General features: G+C 40.9%; 1 non-coding gene across 1 annotated transcript; it reads right to left on the bottom strand.

Annotated features, from left to right (window-relative positions):
• On the bottom strand, nt 10,332-10,403 carry TRNAD-GUC. Its single transcript has one exon. It is a non-coding gene; the product is annotated as a tRNA-Asp (tRNA).

Below are 11,555 nucleotides of genomic sequence, written 5' to 3'. Positions count from 1 at the left end.
GCGCGTCAGAATGGCATCATTGGCTACCACATCTCCTGTCTGAGACTTGAAGTAGTAGATATGCTGATTGGTGATCCTGTACCGTCGAACGGTTGTAAGGTGGGGGCCTTAAACTTCGGTGGGTAAGGAGCGGTATCCCACTCAGCAGGGTAAGGCCGCACTACTCCCTCCTCGCTGAGCTCGCTTCGGTTGGCGATTGCATTGAGGCGAGCTTCCAGTTCATCCATCTTGGTAAGAATCTAAGTTGTGAGTCTCACGATCTGAGTGTTCGTGCACCTTCTGCTTTCCTTTTGACGTAGTCCTCCGGGAAGACTCGGGTTTTTGCCCTTTTTCAGCGAGAAATTGGACGAACATATCCTTCAATTGGAGAAGTGTCTCCTGTTGTGCCTGGAGCATGGTATGATGTTCATCCACTCTTTTAGCTATGTCCTCGGGATTCGTCGTCATGTAAACAGAAACTTTTTGTGCTCCAACAGAGCTTGAAGATTGAGATTCAGCTATTGCCGAATGTTCATCACTTGTCGTAATCCCTTGGGCTAACCTTTGGTAATTAATAATTCCTTTGGCTAACTTTTGGTAGTTAACCGGGCGGATAGCTCCCGTTCGAGACCGAGTATGTTGATATACCCCCTCGAACTCATCGCAAATTTCTCGAACCGTCGGAGAATGGCTCCTTTCTGACTCGTCAGAACTAGGACATGGGCCCTTTCCCCTGCTGGTCATGTTGACGGAGACTTGCGGGTATTCGGCTTCCGATACTCTCTTCCTTTGACGTCGTCGTTTGGTAGGTCTTGCGACGTCAGTCAATCTGTCGAATATAGATCTGCGAGGTTCAGGAATACAACAGTGACATTCGGAAAGGACTGTTGAAATAAGCCGTTCGCAATGACATGGATGGGCTGCTCGTTGCGTTGGCTTTTCTCTGGAAAGCAACTCTCGCAAATCTGAGACCCGAGGACAGTTCTTCATCGGGGATGAAACTCCCTGTTCTTGAGTGGGTGAAATTGGTTCTTGTTGAACCTGACGGACCCTATTGCATTCGGGCGTCGAAGCGTGAGGGTCGCGTTTTGATTTATAAACACTAGGCCTTGGCCTGCGTTTAGTTGAAGGAACAGACCCTTTAGGGTCTTGTTTTGTTTGGACGCACTCTTGAGGTGCTTGTTTTCCCTTGACAGGGCTGTGTTTTGATTGGACAACGCACCACTGAGGGTCGCGTTTAAGTTGAATCACCCGAGGTTTGTAATTGGATTCATTACCTCGAAGTGTGCGTTCGCAATGCTTAGGCAGATCTTCGGGGACGCAATCCTTGCGTTGGACTCGGGATTGATTTTCTCGGAGGTGTGCTCGTCGGATGGACCTTCTTCGTCGTCGAGCAGCGTTTTTCTTGGCTTGTTTCAAAGCCTTAGTATCAGCAACACCGGCGTTGATTGTGCCTATCTCTGTCATAGGCCTTTTACAACCAAGTACACGCTGTGTCGACATAGGCGTGTGATCTTCGGTTTGCAGAGCGAGCTTGAGGCTTTGGCCAAAGGAGAGGACTTTCTTTGGCGTCTCAACAGCAGTTAAGACTTCTTTAGAGCTCTTACAAGCATCTCGCCTAGCCTTAGGGCTGAGCGATCCGGAAGAGAGAGCCTCCTCGTATTTGGCTTGGTCAAATTCCACGACCAAGGTTTCCACGGTTGTTCCAGTGAGGTGAACGTCGGATTGCGCCACCACCTCTTCGTCAGAGAAGCTCGTCCCCAGCGGAGTCGCCATCTTTTGTTCGTGGAAAAATTTGCAAATAAGAAAATAAATGAAAGAACTGTATTTGAATTTTATTCTCTCTAACTGCTTAGAAAAAGAATGTTTACAACTCTCTCAACTCTCGATTACAATTTGGATTCCTAGTTACAAAAGAGAAGAGAATGATCTGGATTCTCTCCTTTGTTTAATTCTGGGTTCTTCTTGGTAGCGATGAGATGCCTCCCTCGAATGCTTGCGTCGAGTTTGCTTCTCGTTGACGATCCGAATATCTATACTCACTGGAACAACTGTCTTGGCCGGTTGATAACTCTTGTCGAGTTTTGTGACTCAGAACAAGTAATAAACTCTAATGACAGAGTTGTTCGAACCGAAAATAATTCGGTTGATAAGCCAAATATCGATGGTTTAGAGATCCTCCGTTTGTTGATTTCCCAGACTGTGTAAGGAGTCAATCCTCCTTTTTCTGATTCCCCTAACTCTGTTGAGTTTGTTGATATTTATAGGGGGATTAGGGGTGTAACTGCCCCCATAATCCGCGCCTAAATGGGGGTTTAGTTACCCCATTAGTCGGGTGTAACAACCCACTAAAGCCACTCCTCAAATCGTGGGTGAAAAACAGCTTCGAAGTTGTTACGATCACGTTTGAATAAGTCAGAACCTTGGCTTGCGTTCTGGCGATGATTGAGCTGCGTTGGGCAGCGGTGGAGTTGCGTCTGGCAACGTGGTGAGCTGTGCGTTAGGCAGCGATGGAGCTTGGCGGTGATTGAGTTGCGTTGGGCAGCGATGGAGCTGCGTCTGGCAGCGGTTGATGAGCTGCGTTGGGCAGCGATGGAGCTGCGTCTGGCAGCGGTTGATGAGCTGCGTTGGACAGCGATAGAGCTGCGTCTGGCAACGGTTGATGAGCTGCGTTGGGCAGCGATGGAGCTGCGTTCGAGCTATGCTTGGCAGCGATTGGAGCTGCATTCGAGCTGTTGATTGTTGCAGCCATCAAGATCAATCATCTCACATAAGAAGCTGCATTTGTGTTTGTAACGGCTGAAGCTGTGTAGATGATTGAATCGGCGTAGTGTCTTGACGATGGTACGCGGGGAGGACTTCCACGTCTTGGTTTGAAGAGATCGTCGGATTGTAACTTTCATCATTAGTGTTTGATGGAAACTCAGCTATCTATTGTGATTTTTAGACAGCCTACATTAGATAAAAATGAATTTATAAATATAAGAAAAAAATAAGGTACCTGAGCACTACTTTGTCTAGCGCCGGAATTATCGCCAATCGAGCTAATGATCCGTATGATACCACCATACGTGCTATAAAGAAAGCACCGTCTAAATATTGTATAACATACCCCATGAGATCGTCCATCGAGTTCGCCGTCAGCGCAACTCTAGTCATCTCATTAGTCACCTGAATATGCAGCTCCGGGTCAATTTTGTCAATCAGATACGCAGAGATACGTGCGACAAATGGCATAGCCCGGAAACTGATTGTGGCGATGTAGATGGTGTGGAGGATGCTGTGGACGATCTGATGCTTATACCAGGTGAAGCTCCGACACCATGTAGAGGATATCTTCCTCTCCTATTATTAGGGAGAAATAAATATTAAACTTTGCTCTCAAATTCAATAATGGTAAACAAATATAAATAGTATGTAGTATTCAAATTGATTCGATTTTTCACCATTCTTACCTATTATGACCCATCAGGTTCTGTGTGAGATTGATGTTCTCCTCTGCAGAAAGCATGTGAGGGTCCGGCTCGGTTTGTTCCTCCTCCTGCGAAATGTAGACAGATGCAGCCTCCTTGGATATCTATCCATGATTTGTCAGGAATTATCCTCATTTGTAAATTATATATAATTATTAAATATGATTAGTCTCACAACTACTAATACATCCATTACTCTTATACATTCAACACACATCAAACATACGTTCATATATCATTTAACAATATGAATATTTATCTACATAAAATATATATAAAACGTACGTAGAAACTAATTACACTAATCTTGCGGCTGTCATAGGAAGGCTTCTATCCATTAAGAATATAGTAGTGCCTACATCCAACTTCATATACTTTTTATATTTCCATTTCTTGAAAATTTCGGCAGCACCTACCCGCTGTTCTCCCTGTACACTGTGCGGATGTTATTATGCGTATCAGTAATAACCCGAAACGCAGAACAACATACGCTTATTGTACACTAAGAACAACGAATAGGTGCTGCCAAAACTTTTAAGAATGAAAATATACAAAGTATACAAAGTTGGATGTATGCACAACTATATTCCTAACCCGTTCGAGAAGGACAGATCCAATAATTACGAATTTCAGTACCAATTTTTTATTCCTATAATATAAAATAAACGCTCATTTTTGGGAGAAAACTTCGTCTCCTACCCAAATCTGAGTCGTATATCATATATTATAAGTCCAAATAATTGGATGTAATTATTGGACGGAAGTCTAGGGATAACGTTATTTTTTTATTCACCTAAATTGGATTATAACACATTATAAAAATTTATAATGTGTTATATATCACTCTATTTTTTACAAAAAATTATTTCACATATTTTCACATCACAAACTTAAATAATCACACATACTTATAGCACGAATGAAACTTAAATGAGTTAGGGTTTATAAGTGTTTAAAACTCAATAATGATAACTAGTGTTGTTCAAATGAATTAACATGTATTTAATTAAGTTAGGATTTTCAGAATTGAACTCGTTTATTTTTCAACATAATTAGGGTTTTTAACCAAATTCAACAATAATTAATAATAAAATTAAAATTTCTAAAGCTCAGTAGAAAAATCATACCTTTTAAACTGATTTCCGCAACGGACACCGCCGAAGGAGGGGCTGCGCCAAGAGTGGGAGAGGGAGGGGGGGAAGGAGGCTGCGGGGGTGGGGGTGGGGGTGGGTTGGGAGGGGAGGGCGGGAGATGGGGGAAGGGGGCTGCGCGAGGGGGGAGGGGGGAGGGATGAGGGGGCTGTCGTGGGGAGCGGAGGGCGAGGGAGGTGGGGAGGGGGCTCGGGGGGGAGGAAGAGGGGAGGGGCTGCCGAGGGGGGGGGGAGAGGGGCAGAAGGGGGAAGGGGGGTGTCTGGAAGAGGGGGGGGGTGTCGGCAAGGGGGGAGACGGAGAGGGGGGAGGAGGGATGGGACGGGAAAGGGGCTGGGTGGGCCGGAGGGGGAGGGGGCTGCCGAGGGGGAGGCGGGAGGGAGAGGGGAAGGGTGGTCGGAAGAGGGGGGTGGTTGGGAGAGGGGGTGGGAGGGGGGAAAGGGGGGCGTGGGTCGAAAATGGGGAGGGGGCGGGCTCCGAGGGGGCGGGGGCGGGCCGTCGGGAGGGGCCGGAGGAGGGGGGTCGGGAGGGGGCGAGGGGGGCGGTGGGCCCGTCTGGGAGGGGCCGGAGGAGGGGGGGTGGGAGCGGCGGAAGTGGGGCGGGAGGAGATAAGAGAGGAATGGAGAGACTTTAGGTTCGGAGGCACGCTGACTTTATGCGGCATTATACCAGTAACGCTAGGGCACCTAGAGCGAAATTTCCGTCTAGGTTGAGGCAACCTAGACGGAATTTCCGTTTAGGTTGACTACTCAACCTAGATGGAATTTTCGTCTAGGTTGCCTCAACCTAGACAGAAATTCCGTCTAGGTTGACCTTTCTGTCTCGTTTGGCAAACTAGACGGAATTTTCCGTCTAGTTTGATCCAACCTAGACGGATCAATCTAGACGGAAAATTTCCGTCTAGTTTGATTCAACCTAGACGGAAATTTTTTCCGTCTAGATTGTTCCGTCTAGATTGGTCGTTTTTCTACTAGTGAAGAATGCACTTGTAAAATTTAAAGCACGTATGTACAAATATTATTATTATTATTTGTATAAGAGGTGGTACTAGAAAATGACAACATAAATTTGGAAGGTCTCCTTTGTAGACAACCAATTTAAATTTGGAAGGTCTCATTTGTAGACAACCGATTTAAATTTGGAAGGTCTCCTTTGTAGGCAACCAATTTGTAACCTCTTATAATATAACATTTTAAAAATTTTATGCATTTGAATTATGAAGTATGAATTATATTTTAAGATACGAAATCCTATTATAAGGTTCTCTTTAATGCTCTGCATGTATCTATTATTAATTTCATTCATGTATGTGCATATGCATAACTGCAGAATTTTAGTTCCACATTAATTTGAAATGTTCAGATATTAAAGTCAAATCCTAATCTGTACAAACACTATGTGTTTACATCTTCAGACATAGACTATGATCTTTTATGATCATAGACCATGACCTAATGTCAATTTCAAACAATATGATGGACTAATTACAAAATAAGAACTTGATAAATAAATACAACGCCTGCTAGGTAAAGTTGTGATTCTAGACTTTGTAAAGTCTGTGAAGAGAATCTTGCTGACCCTTTGACAAATGGTCTATCCAGGAGTGTGGTTCTGGATTCATCGAGGGAGATGGGGTTAAGCCCATAGATGAGGTCACTGACAGCGGCAACCCAACCCTTATTTGGAGACGTAGTCCCAATGTTGGTTCAATGTGGTAGAAACAAGCTGGACTAGTGACACTCGTGTGGAGCATCGACCCAGATATATTCATATATCACTATGTAGCTTGTGCTACTACCCCTTCTCTATGATGACGATGCTCTTATGATACAGCTGGCTAGGCTGAGTTTTACTCTTAATAAGTCCAACGCGTGTATTGTGGGGGGTATTAAATAAACAACTGTAGTACCCTTTGAGGACTTACCTACGTAAGAGGAACCGTGATGGCCGCGGTTAGGGGGGGGCTAGGCTAACCCCTAGAAACTCTCATGAGTCGGTTTATTGTGAGCATGGCCTTTAACGCTCAACCCGCTTTGCTTAATAGATGAAGACGTATTGTGTGTGTTTTTATCAATACCTGATTCAAGGGGCCTAATTCAAGGCCTAGTCCATTATGTCCCTCAGGTGGCAATGAACTCACTAAGGAAAGGTTCAAAGCCGAAAGCTACCTCTCCCGAATTCACGATACGAAAGGTTGCCCAACCTATATTTGTTTTATGATTTCTTGATTTATTTATTGATTTTGAGTTTTTAGTCAATATTGTCTTTTGGGGGGACTGTTGGATATTTATTGGAAAAAATCAACATTGCTAACTAATAACCAATTAATCCTCCTTTAATTCCCCTTAAATCCCTTCTTTCTCTCTCGTGCCTTTAACAACCACAACTGTCTTTTGACTCATTCCCCCCTTTCCTCTCTTATTTAAACATCTCTCTAATTACTCCCTGAAGTGGTTTTTTAGAGAACAACTTTGCTCTCGGGAATGAAAAGAAGAAAGAAGAAAAGAAAGAAGAAAAGAAGGAAATGAAAAGAAGAAAGAAATATATAAACGAATCTTCTCATCTCTTCTGCCAATGAAATTTCTCTTTGAAGTTATTGTTATTATTATACTTTTACGGGCAATCTTCTTCATGGAGCAGAAGCTCTGTACTCTCGCCCGAGTACGGAGGCCGGCCGTTTCCGGGGGCTTTTACCGCTAGGGGGGAGGGAACCATTTGAGCCAGGGCGATAGGCGGGTTCTCAATCTTCTAGGGCAGTGATTACACGACTGCTCCCGTCAAGCCTGAATTTCATACCTCTTGTTTATTTTAATTTCGGATTTATTTCATGTTAAAATCTTAATTATTTGATAAACTTATAACAGTTTTAGCATGCGTATATACTATACAAATTCTCGATTATGTGGAGCTCAAATGTAGAAGAGTGACTAGTGAAGTGGAAAGATTTAAAGAAGGTGCTACTCTTTCTATTTAATTAACATCAACATCACGTTATTAATCCAATTCATAAATCATACAGCTCACACCACACAAAAAGGGACACCTCGTGCTCTCTCCGACCCTCGAGTGCTCGCTCACCTACTATTTCCGGTCAACAACACTCCTCTGGTCCCAATTTACAACCTTTCTTTTTTTTTTTGACTGAAACATGTAATTAATATTAACTGACACGAGCCAAATGCAGGTTGCCGAAAATAAGGCTCAGACGTTACTTGCAACTGTTTCGGCTATATTCGTGGAGTCATTAAAGCTTGCCAGCCAATAATAGAGCGCTAATTGCAGCAAGAGTCATTAATAACAAGGAAACTGCCAAATTACTTAAAGCTACTGGCTAGGACCACGTCACTGGCAATACCCGGTAATTTCATTCCACTTTTACTGCTGCACTATTCAATCTACCGGTTATATAATGGCTTAGGTCTAGCCAGCGTCTAGCCTTTGATCTGTGTTCGATCGGTACCTTCAGATTGCAGCCCTCATATTATTTTCTTTTGTTTAATTAGTTATATCTTACGGCCTTCTTCTGCTCATTTTCATGATCTTTTTAGTGCTGGCTAGCCGGTATATATACAAAATCAAGTTTTGATTTTTTAGAATTTACATGAAATAAGTGGGATATACAATTTTTTATTGAGCCTTAATTTTCTTTGTTTAATTCGTTCGTTCGTTTGTTTGTTTGTTTTTGTGTGTGCGCGCGTTAATTTGTTTGTTTTTTTAACTACTACTGCTGCAATTTTCTAACTTAGTCTTTTATAGATGCTAATTAACACTCCTTGACTTTGTAGAGACATTCCCCAACCTATTTCTTTTTGTCAATCAGCAGTTTTTACACAGAGGTACCCTTTTTATATTTTTATGAACTTATATTTTCTTTCATATATATAGTAAGGAACAATGTGGCTGTAGTTCAAAACTAATCTTAAGTCCTAACATTTTTCCAACCTGCCCATATAATATTTCTGAGGATGTTACCTGGATCGTAGATCCATACGAAAAGATTTTTTATGGAAATTGTAAAAAGACAAACATGGCATAAACATCTGCGTACTTCGAACATAGTGAAGTATAAATTGTGTGCTCATATATAACACATTATAATTTGATTATGTCTGCGTTTGGTTTTCTTCAAGTTGCATCCATAAAATAAAAGGGGTAGGATTAGGTTATGAGAGGCTCCAAAGTTAGGGAATAGTACATCAATTTACATCGCGATACTTACACATTCATCAATTTTACAAATTTTTGTTTATGAATTTCTTTCTATATATGTAAAATTTTGGCACTTCTATTTTTATTATGCTGTGGTATTACGCAAATGCAGGGAAAGCAGAAAAGGGTGGAAGAGTAGGAGGAGGAGAACCTGCACTATATGACAGAAGAGAGAGAGCACAGCCCGACACCGGCGAAAAGGGCGTCGCTGTTGCTGGGTCTGGGCTCTCTTATCTTTCTGTCATATACAATATCTACGGTTTCCTTCTCCTCTTTCAAAACCCTAGCTATCATTATCCCTGTTGACCACAGAAGCTCAATTCTAAGTAATTAATATCAAGGTGAATCTGACATATGTATACGCTTCTGTTGGATATGAGACTAGATCTCTATTACATACGTACGTACTTCAAGCATTTTCATGGCTAATTGGATCAGATGTGTAGGTGAAAAAGATCGAGGCCAGTAAAAGAACCCTTTCACTTTCTTGTTATTTGTTTTTCATCCATTTTTCTCTAAATCATGACGATCAACGTATGAAACTGTGAATTTCTACTGTAAATGAAAGCAATGTTGACATTCTCTAGGGCAAAATAGTTTCAATTGTTAACATTTATATATAGTACTTGCTAATAGTCAGTTTTATTTTCTTTTAAATATCCATTAAGTATTTTTATATAAAATTTTCATGAATATAAGAAGGGGGAAAAAAATCTGACGTAGATGGATATCCAGTCTTTTTTTTCTTTTCTTTTCTTTTTTTTTTCAATTATCCGATACTCCTATGCATCAAATTATGATTAGAACATTAACATCGATTAATTCTGTTCTTGGAACAGTACAACTCAACTGCTCTTGATGCCTAAAAGTGTTACTCTGCAGGGACGTTTATCAAATAAAATGCAGTGATGCACAGTACATACATTGAAATGCAAAGTGAGTAAAGCTCGTATTAGCACCTGAGCAAGAAGGAACTTTCAAATCCATAACGTGTTGGAAGCATAAATAGTTTGATATGTCATTCATGAAATGCTCCATTTATCAAAAAGAGGTATTCGGATTATTTTAAATTAAGCATCTAATATCCGTTTCTGTGCTTTTTCTACGTATACATGCATTAATTCTAACATTTGGCCTCTAATTGATCTTTTGGAAAAAGTCTGCCTGGCGTGAGGGGGTTCAATTGGTTTCTAATTAACCCCATTTGTGAGATTGAGAAGTAAATTTGATTGAATGGAAAAAAATTACAAACTAGGCAAGACATGTATGCGTGAGGGGGGTTCAATTGGTTTCTAATTAACCCCATTCGTGAGATTGAGAAGTAAATTTGATTGAATGGAAACAAACTGCAGACTGGCAGGACATGTATTTTCTATCAGTATGCAAAAAATAAGAGAATCTTCTAGTAAGAAAATTCAACTGGTTTGCATGTGCTAATAAAGCAATAGAATTACATAAAAAGGGGTGACAGATAATTTTCCCATCAGAACTTAACACAAAAATACGGCTAAAAATATAAGGACGCCGTTGCCGGGGATCGAACCCGGGTCACCCGCGTGACAGGCGGGAATACTCACCACTATACTACAACGACCTCACTTGTGAATGAATTAAGAAATTATTAAGACTAGAAGATTAAAATTGCTGCATGACGACCAGGGTTTAATGAGAGGAAGTAATAAGTTTAGATTTAAGTACATTTGTGAGGTTACATTTCAGCGCCTCTTTGTAATACTATCTACAGTAACCTCACTATATGATTTGGGTTTTTTTTATTATGGAAACCACCTAATAAACAGGGTGATTATATAGGAACCACTATATAATATCAAAACTATCTAAAGAATATGTTCTCCCTTTAATCAACCACCCACGGCCATTTTTTGGTGACTTTTTGACCAAATTTCTGATAATACTCTTAATAATTTTTGGGAAAAACATGCATGACATGTGCCCTCATTAAGGGTATTAATGAAAATTTGGTCAAAACGTCAACAAAAATTGTGCGTGCGTGGTTGATTGAAGGAAAAACATACTTTTTAGGTGGTTAATTAGTATAAATTACAAATTGTTGGTGGTTTCTATATAATGACCATACTTATTAGATGGTTTTCATAAAATTAAAAAAAGACCCCGAAACTTTTTACACCTGACAGGGAACTCTCATCTTTGCCTTGAAGAGAGTAATTTTTTTTCCCTCCATTTTGTTATCTATTTGTAAATCCTGCTTTCTCCCAAAAGTTTCACTAACCTCCTCGAATACCGAAGCTTACAGTCTAATCCATCAACCAACCTCGTACATGATCCCCCTACAGTTTTTTTCGCTAACAAAAATGTCTAACATCTACCTTAGAACAAATTTTCAAAACAGCTTCAAACCAGTTTTTATTTTTCAAAACCGACCAACTTTTTTTTTACCAAAATCGACCCATTTTTTGTCACGTCAGCATAATCTCATTTTTAACCAGTCGGGGTTGGCAACCCTGACTATTTAGGAGGTTGTTAAACCCTAATTAGAAGCTTTAAACCCAATTTTTTATGTTCTAAATAGTCGGGGTTGGCAACCCCGACTAATTAGGAAATAAGATTAAGCTGACGAGGCAAAAAGTGAGTCGATTTTGGTAAAAAAAAAGGATTCATATCCTCTCCACTATCTAAAAAGTAGTGGAGAGACCACTACATAATCACAACCATTAATTATCTAGTTGATATCCTCTCCACTATCTAAAAAGTAGTGGAGAGACCA

The sequence above is a fragment of the Asparagus officinalis genome, chromosome 5 (assembly GCF_001876935.1).
Source record: "Asparagus officinalis chromosome 5, Aspof.V1, whole genome shotgun sequence".
In the NCBI taxonomy this organism is placed as follows: Eukaryota; Viridiplantae; Streptophyta; class Magnoliopsida; order Asparagales; family Asparagaceae; genus Asparagus; species Asparagus officinalis.
The sequence above is the reverse complement of the archived record's forward strand: the minus strand, read 5'-3'. Positions and strand labels throughout refer to the sequence as shown.